Source organism: Rhea americana, unplaced genomic scaffold (genome assembly GCF_003343005.1).
Source record: "Rhea americana isolate MKP2758 unplaced genomic scaffold, rheAme1 scaffold_295, whole genome shotgun sequence".
Lineage (NCBI taxonomy): Eukaryota > Metazoa > Chordata > Aves > Rheiformes > Rheidae > Rhea > Rhea americana.
In genome coordinates, this window is record NW_028186418.1 from 155,565 (window position 1) to 163,872 (window position 8,308).

Below are 8,308 nucleotides of genomic sequence, written 5' to 3' on the forward strand. Positions count from 1 at the left end.
ATTAGTGTGTTTTGCTGAAGTGACCCCAAAAGATTTGATTATTTCAATGAAATGAAATTGAATTTTGCTGCTGGTGCATTGTGTGATGAGTTACTGTTTATTCCCCATCTTATCCTGTGGACGAGGCTGCCCAGACGCTTATACCTCGTGCAGTGCAAAGAGGCAGCGTTCCAGGTTGATGCTTAGGAATGCCATCCAGCCGAGGAGCCTGACCCTGACAGGGGAGAACCGAGGCAGGAGAAAATGTTTTATTAAAGGAAAATACTGATCCCAGCTGTTTGGTTTCATGTCACTTTGTCACAGTGAACTGATAAGAAATAGTGATGWTTCCAAAATTGGAAAGCTTTCCTTGCATAAGTAAATTAAAACTTTTATTTATAAGTATTGTTTTTGAAGTATCAACCTTTTACTCTGTGCTGGAAAGAAAACAATGGTTGGAGTGTCTCTCTGGCTAGCAAGTCTTGGATTCAGGTCAGTTTTACCCCACGCTTGAGAGAGCTGAACTGCATGCATAAAAAATTTAAATTGTTTCTACTCAAAGGAAGAGTTTTTACCGTTTTGCAGATAGAGATGGCATCTGAACTGGATTGCAGCTTCGCTTTGGATTTTGGGAAAGTTCAGATCTTGGTGCAGTCTGTACAGTGGGTCTTACTCCTGCTGGTCCCTAAAAATGTATAATTTCTTTCAACTTTAATGAAGTTAAAATGAGGAAGATAAGGCTTCATTTTGCAATTACACCGAAACTGTTCTGTTGTGCTCTGCAGTGCAAGGTTAGCTTCCCGTGACTGAGCGTTTTGGTCTAAATTTTCTGCTCTTTTGAATGCTTTGAAAATAGTTCCTTCATCCAAGATAAAGCCCCTGCTGACAGCTCAGCTTACTGAGGACAGAGCTAGTCGATGAACATGCACAGTCCGAGCGGGAGATGAACTTATGAGGATTTATTTGTTGCCCTCCCCCTCCCATCTGCACTCATTTTCCTTTCAGGCCCTGTGGAATAGCAGGTAACAGCGTAGTTGGTTCATCTGTTTGTTTGTTTTAATCCTAGAGAGCCGTAAAATTATAACCTCCAGGAAATGCAAGCTTCAGGCCCCGAGGCTGATCACAAGCGCAGGCTGCAAACTTGCTCTCTCTGACCCTTACCCCGAACCTGCCTAACCCCAGCCACATGCAAAGCAAAAAGACCCTGCGCTCAATAAAACCGGAGCGCTTAAGCAGCTTTGCACAAATAGGATTCGCACCAGTTTGTTGCTGATAAACAGCCCGGGAGTTCGGCTCCTCCTACCGCCTCCCCAGCAGCTCGGTGGCGTAGAGGTTGTTTTGCTCCTCTCCTAAACAGGAGGCATCGTGAGTTCAGCTGGCAGTTTCTCGTGCAAGTTTGTAAACCTAACGTGGCTGGCATCGCTCTCGCCCTGCATCTGGCGCGGCGATTTGGCAGGGCCGAGGCTGCCAAATAGCTGCAACTTGATCTCAGGTGCCGCACTCTGCCCCGGGAAGCAGCAAACGCTGCGGACGGAGCAGCGGGGTCGGGATAAAGGAGCTCGGCGTGTGGGTGGAGGGAACGGGGACCCTTGGGAATCACATCCACCAAGCGAGCTTTAATCTTGAGGGGGCATCGGATATAAATAAATGGAGTGTGTAATCCAGAGACGCGTGCACGTGCAAAATGGCTTTGATAAAGCAAACTTCAGTCGTGATCGATGGCCTCTAGTCCCAGAAGTTGCGCGCGGTCAGAGCCGGGGTGTTTACGCTGATCGGCTAGCAGGGATGCATTGAGTTTGCCGCGCCAAAACGTTCATTTYCGTGTAGTGACGAGATGCTGGGAAACATTTGGAAGTAATCAGGAGCGTGAGTCAAGCGGTGAGCGCCGGCTCAGAGGAGTCGCGCCGGCCAGGCCGGCTCCCCGGGCGCGCCGCGGGTGGAAAGGCTGTCGGAGCAGAGCGCCGGCTCCGCGGGGGCGGCCGCGGGTCCTGGTGAGCCCTTCGACTTACGCTGCGCGCCGCTGCACTCCGCTGCTCTCCTCCCGATGCACAGACCTCGAAACGGTTCCCGGGTATTGATGAATTAAACACCGTAACCCTGTGGAGACGTATTAGGGTCGTGTTAAGGATCAGGTAGCACGACAAATCCCCACGACAAATCAGACTAGCACACGAGGATAATTCTGAATAAAAATGTTCATTTTTTTTACCAGTAAAGTGTCTTAAGGGAATAGCTTCCCCTACAAACCGAAGCACCAAAAGCTCTCTAGGCCTTCGCGACCCCCCCTTTTTGCAAAGCGCTGGAGGGAAAGCRGAGAGGGAGGCTTGCAAGATGACTCCAGAAAAGCATTTAGCAAGGCCCTCCTGGCGGCCCCGGCCGCTTGCTAAACAACTTTTGGACAGCGTGTAAACAGTCGTCYGCTTTTATAAACACAGCGTGCAGCCCGTCGAGCGGAAAGCAGCTGCGGCCGCCACGCGAAGGGGAGCGGTACCGCTTCCGGCAGCGGTTCTCCGTTCTCCCCGGGTTACGGGTTTGAGTTTGGACGTATTTTGCGTGGGGAATCGGGGAGGGGAGAGGTGGCGCTTGGGGGTGAGGAAGGCACCTGGGAAGCCCAAGGCTGGAGTAATCCACACGCGCGTTTGACACCCAAGCGTGGAGGGCAGGCAGGTTGGTCCCCGCTCCTCTCCGACGCGGAGAAAAGCGTCCGCTTTCGGTGCAGAAGGATTTATCCCGCCAGCGCCGGCGGGCCTGACACGTGCAAGCACCCGTACGGTAAATCCCTTTTTACTGAGAAAACGCTTTGGCCAGCTARCAAACGTTTCTCTACTCTTCCGGTGAGACTAAATTATTAAACGCTTGCCGGTGGCAAAACCCAAGGTATTGCTTTCTCTGGGAGGTGAATACCTCCTCCCGGGGAGGGGGGTGAGGGAAGCTGATACCCGCTTTCTGCGAGTCTTGTTTTTACGTAGCAAAGCCCTGTGCCTGAGCAACCGGAGGACTTTCTCGCGTGCTGTCCCCTGGGCCGGAGAAGGAGAGAAAGGGCCTGTTGAAGGGCTCCCGGGGTGGTAATATAGCATGGTTTTACAGAGGCAGTCCTCAGAAGTAAGCGAAAGGAGGGCTTTGGAGATTAACCGGTTTGGCCACGGTTATTGCATGAGAAATCCTGATTTCCTCCTGCGACAGCAGCGTTGCTCGGAAGAGAGGGGGTTGCGATGGTGTTTCTTCTCCTCTGAAAACACCTGCGTAACTACATATTTTTTTTTTTTTTATGTAATAGAAGTATTAAGCTGTAGTAAGTTAATAACTCAGAAGAAAGGTTGGCCGATAGCGSTCCGGGGGGCTCTGGCAGCTCCGTGCTGCGGGCGGTCTGCGTTTCTCCCGTGCTCTCCGTACGTCCTGGGGAGACCGGCGGCGTAGGTGCTCTCGGAGCGCCTCTCCCAGGGCTTCGGGCGCCTTCTCCGGGCAAACGCCGCAGTCTCTGCCATTTGGTTTTCCTCCTTGTCTGACTAGCGTCCTTCTGGCAGAGGGGCATGGGCTTTGCTCGTGTTTTTTTCTCGGGGACCTGGGGGCTTTTTAATGTCAGCGAGAAGGTTTCTARCAGCTGCCTGTCAAAGCTACTGCTGCGAAGGCAGCGTTAAGCCAGCGCTGGTGGGAGAAAGATGAGTCCTCAGACAAATTCTCCCTATTTTTTGCGTTATCGAGTCCTTTACCAAAACGGAAGATGCAGAAGATTTCTGCAGGCGATGCAGAGCTTGCTTTCAGCTTGGTAAGGGTTGGGCCAAGACCTGTAATTAAACCGGCCTTTCGCTGTAGTCTCGACCGTGATAGCTGTGACTGAAGTGGAAATAGATGGTWCACGATAACATGCACGTTAAGAAAGGCACCCAGCAGCGCCTGCTGGTCATTTGGAGCTGGATTTTAAGCACACCAGTGATGGAGGAGGTTTTCCCTCCCCATCAGCGCTCTGTCTGCTCTCCAGCTAATGAGACCTTCCGAGTCAGACCAGCTTTCAGGCAGTGAGAGGGAGGAGGAGGAGGAGGAGGAGGAGGAGGAGGAAGGCTTCCCTCTATACTGCATCAATATTTCTCCGGCTGCTTAGGGCACATTCTCCTTTGCTGTGGGGGATGATGAAAGGGTTTTTTTTCCCCCCTCATTTCATTTGCTTTTTTCTAATTTAAGCCAAACAGGAGGAATGAATTCAAACAAAGGTGAATATGGGAAAACTTCATCTATGCCCCCAGGAAACATAATTACTTCTATGTGAGATCCTTTCATTTCTCCTTCAAAACATCTCTCAGTGCATGTAATGGTTCTCATAATTATATTGCACCATTTATCTTGGAGTTTAGTTCATCTGCAGTTATGCCTTGCTGCATTTCGCAAGGCCCTTCCAGGCTGTCTCGCTGCTGTGCCTTGTCAAACCTGAACTGAGTAAAGCTGAGAATATAGCTAGCCTTTTGTTCTTGCAAAATCACCTTTTTCAATTTGGCCTTCTGCCCCAGAGACCCTGCGTTGAGATCGACTGCTCTCTTCTTGCAGGATTTGGTGGTGTCTCAAAGCAAGGCTGTTTGTGCAGTAAGCAAGGAAACCTCATTAACTCGGGGATTCCTTTAAATGCYACCTTCAGAATAATATTTCTAATAGGGAGTTTAGTCTGCTCCGTGCAGTGAGTAGCACTAACCTGGATCTGACACTGACATTTAAAATTAATCCTGATCGCCATCGCTATCAGGAAAAATCAACAAGTCGCRTGTGGCCCTCTAAAACAAGAGAGTTGTAATCTGGTAAGAAATGGAAAGCAGAAACTGGTCCCAGTGAAAGTTCAGGTTTGAACTTCCTGAAAATTTAGGGACAGAGTTAGACAAGGCGGTTGGTGCTCCGAGCGCGTGCGAGCGTGGTGGCTGCGTTCAGCCCCGCCGTGCTCTGACGTTCTTCCAGCCTGCACGAAGTACGTCTTCGGGCTGGCACATCTGGCAAAGATCAGTAGCTCTGGCTCATGCAACAGATTTTGGGGGTGATAAAATGGTTAAACGTTGAGAGCGGACACTGAGAAGCAAAATTAAAACCTGTCCTTTGAATTAGGGCTTTTGTTTTTGCTCCACGTATTAGAGAAGCAGTAGCTGTGAGCTTGAGACACAGAGCTGAATGGCCAGGAACCTCCCGAAAACCTGCTGGGTGGGCAAGAAGTCACAACCCCCCAGGTGTGATGGGTGACGTGGGGCATGAGGGGTCTTGAAGGCAGACAGGATGGTGAGGGTGTCTTCTAAAACACTGAYCTATGGGTGTTTTGAGGAACATCCCACTTTTGAATGGAGTGGATTTTCCAGTTTAGGATTGGAATCCTGGTCAAAACCTGAGTTCAAAGAGCGGTTTTCCRCCTTAGGCACGCCGCAACACTGATGCCGTGTGAGTTTGTGAATATGTGAATGCAGCTCTTCCRGTAAAAACAGTTAGCCCTTCCTGGAAGTAGGAAGTTAGTTTTATCAGTGGCTGATTCAAGACCGAACATATCTGTGTGGGCATGCAAAAAGCAGACAAAAATTTGGTGATGGGTCCACACACCTGCGATGTTAGGGAACTGAAACCATCTGTCCCTGTTTTCAGGTATTTGCATTTGGATCTCCTACGTGCCAGCTTATTACATCAGGTTACTGACTCGCGTCCTATGGAAGTTTCCTGGCCTCTGCATAACGCTTTGAAAAGTTTTAGTTTCATTTTGATGTGAAAATGAGAACATTCTTAAATCTGAGTTTTGTGGGAGAGGAGAAAAAGCTCTCTTCCACAGGCTCATGGTCTGCAGTTATTTCCTTTTAAAGCAGTGGACTTTTCTAACACACCCTTAACATTAGATATCATAARGCACATGGACGGAGTGAAAAGAAAGCAAACTCCCTTGGACAAACATCCATTAATTTGCAGTTTGCACACATCTGCACTAAGGGGAAAACGTGCATGGGCYGAGGAGCCAATAATGAGTTTTGCAGAGTGTTTCACCGGTCGAAAGAGCTAAAGAGCAAGGCTGAGCCTGCTGAGAGCGGCAGGAGCGACAGGGTTCGCAGCGCGGAGGCGCCGGCGTCGGGTTTCTCAGCACTGGGTGTGCTGGATTCGTGCAGGGGCGGGTCGAGCACACACGGAAAGTTGTGCGTGTGCATGAAAAGCGGCCGCTGCCACGTGTGGCTAACGAATCCCCCCCCTCGCTCCGCACTGATGTAACGAGAGTACGTGCCGCACTGAGTTTTTTTTTTTTAACTGGCTTTGTCCTAGGTGCTATAAATAAACCTGATTGGGAGCAGCARATAAACTATCTGCCCTGCGGACAGACAGTGTCATAAGTGCAAAGGTTGATTTTTATTTATTTACTCAGAGCCATGGTTGCCATGCAAAGCCAGCTCCTTCGCCGGGATGTGGCTCTACCCTGCGCCGCTCGTTGCGGCTGCGTTTCCCTCTCCTCCTGGGCAGGGGAAGAGAAGAAAGTGGGTTTTTAGCTTGAGTTTACATAGGAATGGGTGGTCTGCTCCGTCTGAATCCCGGTGGGATGGGCACAGGGAGACAGCGGTCTCCCACTGATGCGAATCCGCATTGGCCTGCTGGATGGGCACTGAGAGGTGCAGAGATATTGGCGTCTTCCTGGTGCATCCGGTCAAAGCCACCCRTTCCCGTGGTGGGGTTTGGATGCAAACAGCATGCTTTTAATTGGGGAAACAGCAGCGAGGGGCTGTGTTCGACTCCCTATGTCAAATGTCAAGACGTTCAGCCTGGTAAGGTCTTAGAAGATCAGATCCCGAGCCGTTAGCACTAGTAACTTTTCTTCTTGTAAGGCTGCAAAGTGCCGCAGAACAGCAGGAAAACTGTTTGTAAAACAACAGAAGGAAACTGTTGGTAATCCCTGCTCCAAGCTGGTCCACGGACAGGATAGAGGCGGACGTGCCCCGTGCAGAGCACAGGCGGGCAGCTGCTCCCACTCCACGCCTGGCTGATGCTCCTTGGGCTGGCTCGCAGCGTCTTGCAGGGTCAGAGCAGCATTCGGTCGCTCGACGCTGTTACGTGCTATTGCCTTGCTGTAGGTATGGAGAGGACGGATCCCTTCAGAGGGAGCAGGCGAAATCAGCAGGGGGAAACGCTGCTGGGAGCGGGCTCGGGCCGGCAGCAGGGCCGCGCRGCCCCCCTTCCTCCTGCTCTCGCATCAGCAAACTACTTGCTCTCCCCAGGGTCTCGGGGGCGATTTCCTGCYGGGTGAGGCCTCTGGTTGACACAAAATGGCACTTTCTACAAACCTYRTTGCTGTGCCTTTCCCTGTGTGGCTTAACTTGATACCACYRAAATTTGGCTTTTAACTCATTGCARTAGTATAAGATAGAGCCAGGGGCATGTGCTGCTTTTGATCCCACGCACCACGGCYCTCTGCACCGGAGCCAGAGTGAGTGGGACCCTGCACAGCGCTCCCGGTCCAGGCACACACGTTTCGGTACAGCAGTTTGCCTTTTGAGCGCGAGAAATGACTACGCGGGCCTGCAGCCTTCTGCACGTCCAAGAAAGCTGCCTTTTATTCATCAACGCCACAAAATCTTTGTGCGCACGCATGTGCGTTCGCGCTGTGTAGGAAAGAGGGATGCAAACCTGCACCCTTGCACTTGTTACTTTGGGGTTATTTCTAACGCAGTTGCAAAATGCTCCTCTAGCTGGTTCCTGCTGGAGGAGGTAAAGCCGCCTCCTGCGGCAGCTGAGCAGTCCCTGTGCGGCACAGAGCGCTACCCCGCGCCGGAGCCCGCCGGCAGCGCGCCTGCCGCCCCGGGGGGACCGGGGCTCGCCCGGAGCGGCGGCACGCACAGCGGGGTCGCGGGCGCCCAGGAGCGTCGCGCCTTCGGCGTTTCTGGTGTTTCTGCCCCAGCACTGCAGGGTCGAGCTGCTGCAGGGGGGATGCTGGCCGGGCAGGGGGGCAACGGCGGGGTGCGACCCCCCGGCCGTGTCGCCAGGCCAGGGGCTCCTGCGTGGCCTCAGCCCGGCGCTTTATCCCGCAGATAAGCTCAGCCAGGTACCAGAGCTAAGCGTTTTATCCGGGATATAATCCCGGCCGGGCAGCGGGGCGCAGGGCCGGACGGGGGGACGGCGTGCGGCAGGCCGGCGGCTCCCCGGCTCGGACCGCGTCCCCGCAGCGGCCGGGCAGCAGACACCGCCCGGGGTCCCTCCTGGGGCTGCACAGCACAACCCGCAGCTCGGGCCGCCCCCGGGGGGCTGCGCCGGGGGGGGGGGCTGCCAGCAGCCGAGCCCCGGTGCAGCATCTTCCCCCTCCCCTCCCCGGCGCAACCCCTGCTGCAACATCTCCCCCCGG